We start from the raw sequence: 2,605 nt of genomic DNA on the forward strand, positions 1-2,605 counted from the left end.
GTGCTGAGCAGGAGCTTCTGCCACATCAAACTGTATTCAGGCCTTTTGTTTTATTCAACAATCCTAGCACACAACATTCGGCATCTGACTGACATCTGCCAGTGACATCAGCTTTGAGGATGATTTTACATTCTGGTTCAGCTATCTTTAACAATCCATTTTAGGAACCATCATTGAAAAAGGTCCTAGAAAATAGAAAGTATCGTATTATCAAACATGTGGGAGGGGCAATGCATTTGTTACTGATTGTCCAGATTCTTTGAGGGAAACATTTGTATTTACTGTAGTAATCAATAGTGAAATGTTACAAATAAGTGTTACTTTTATTACAGAATTTTCTGGTTGGCCGATGATTGAAACATTATACTTGCCTCCTCCTGTTTATTAGCGGCACTCCTTGTTCCTGGTCTAGGAGAAATACTTAGTGCAACAAGAAAAGTGGTATTGCACTTTAGATAAGAGAAGAAAAAATAATAATTTACATGTTAAATTACTACTTCTTTGATCACAATGTTCAATTGATTTATTTTGTGTTAATGTCATGTAATAATCAATTAAATTGATTAGAGTCAATTCATTTTATCTACAGGGGAACTTAAATTTCTTGCATTGCTGAACAAATAAATAAACAAAATATAAGCTCTGCTGAATATTTTTGAATTGTTGGATTTTCGGATGTTGTCGTAAATTTTGTGATCTTAATAACAATTTACTCAAACTCACATCTGCATACTCCAATGTGGTTCTTCCTTGCAAATTTGTCCTTTATCGATATCTGGTAAGTCTCAGTTTTTTTTTCCAAAGATGCTGGCCTACTACTTTATGGAGGGCATACAAGGATCTCTTATAGAATGCCTGCTACAGCTTTTTTTCCTGGTCATTGTAATGGTTGATGTCCTTCTCCTCACAGTCATGGCGTATGATCGGTATGTCGCTATCTGCATTCCCCTGCGATACATGACCATCATGAACAAGGCTGCTTGCATGTGGCTGGCTGCTGGAAGCTGGGGAGTTGGTCTTCTAAATGCAGCTCCACATATTGTGCTTTTGACCAAGCTCTCATTCTGTGATTCCCACATAATCAACCACTTTTTCTGTGATTTGACGGCCCAGTTAAAGATTTCCTGCAGTGACACTTTCATCAATGAGACATATATTTACATTAATGAAGTTGTAATAGTAATGATGTCATTTATTTTAATCATTGTGTCTTATAGCAAAATTCCATGTCAATTCTGAAAATCACATCTAAGAGTGTGAAAGACAAATCTTTCTCCACATGTGCCTCCCACCTCACTGTGGTTATTTTATTCTATGCTACGTACATGCAGCAGACATCCACATATTCAATTAAAGACAACAAGATATTATCTTTGTCATATGCTGTTATCACTCCACTGTGTAACCCAGTTATATACAGTTTGAAAAATGCAGAGTTTAGAAATTCTCTGAGAAAGACTGATAATGCAGTGAAAATAATGTCACAAAAGAAAACTGCATAATTTCAATGGCGGCTAATTAATTTAAAATTCAAAGAGAAAGTGATTATTCAAATTACTGTTGGAATAATATTTGTCCTACTACATTCTCTGATCCCAATCTCTATGTAATGTATTTTTCGGAGTTTAATGTTGTTGCCAACGTTGTAGTCGAAGGCTTTTTAAAAATGAATTTCCAAAGAATAAAAAGATTTATGTGTCCGAAAAAAATTACCTTTGACAAAGTGCATTATGAAACAAAAGGGTGGGATTTATTTTATCTTTTAAATTGTTATATACTGCGGGCATAACTTTAAATACACAACGACTTCTGAATATATGAACGTAAGATTATTTGTTTAGTAAACAAATTGACAAAAATGTGCATATATTCCCACATTTATATATACAATAGAGGTGTAAGAAAGATTATATGCTTCCAAAACCCTCAACATCTGGCTGTTCTCTGACATTGGTGAACCAAAGTATTTCCAAGATTATTTTGGGCTAGCTTATTATCAGCTCAAGGGCTGTTTGAATACTGTAGTGCCTAAAAGGAGCTAGGTGCAGGAATCAGTTAATAATGGAGAAGAGAAAAAGGCAAATAAAAAATGTCAATCTGTATTAAGTAGATTATAGGTTTCTGTGGTAACAGTATAAACAATCAGGAAAAAAAAGTGGTCTATTTGTTGAGAGGGTTTGTGGCACTCAGATTGCAAATATATGTGTATTAGGGGGGCCCAATAAAATCTTTTTGAGTATAAAATACCCGGAAACCCTTTTCAGTGTTGGTTTGGTGGTATTAGCAGGATTGGAGAGATGTTTGTAAGCATGATTGAACATGTGAAGGCTTAAACTATGGAGAAATGTACTTTAAGAGATTGAGGAAATATGGTGGTTCGATCACTCATGACAAGAGTAAATCATTGTGAGAGAGAGTCATTGTGAACTAGCACACCTAGATTATTCTTGTAAGTAGAGTTATATGAAAAAACAGCAATTATATCAGGGCCAGGAAAGAGATCCATCCTCTTTTATTTTTACAGTGCTGTCTCTTCTGTGTAATGTGGATGGACATCTATTACATTTTATTTTATCTTTTTAACCAGTAGGGATGTTTCTCTGCA

General features: G+C 34.7%; 1 pseudogene; it reads left to right on the forward strand.

Moving 5' to 3' along the window:
* Window positions 1-605: 605 nt before the first annotated feature.
* Window positions 606-1,502, forward strand: LOC146813153 (olfactory receptor 1G1-like; annotated as a pseudogene).
* The last annotated feature ends 1,103 nt before the right edge of the window (window positions 1,503-2,605 follow it).

The sequence above is a fragment of the Triturus cristatus genome, chromosome 7 (assembly GCF_964204655.1).
Source record: "Triturus cristatus chromosome 7, aTriCri1.1, whole genome shotgun sequence".
Classification (NCBI taxonomy): Eukaryota; Metazoa; Chordata; class Amphibia; order Caudata; family Salamandridae; genus Triturus; species Triturus cristatus.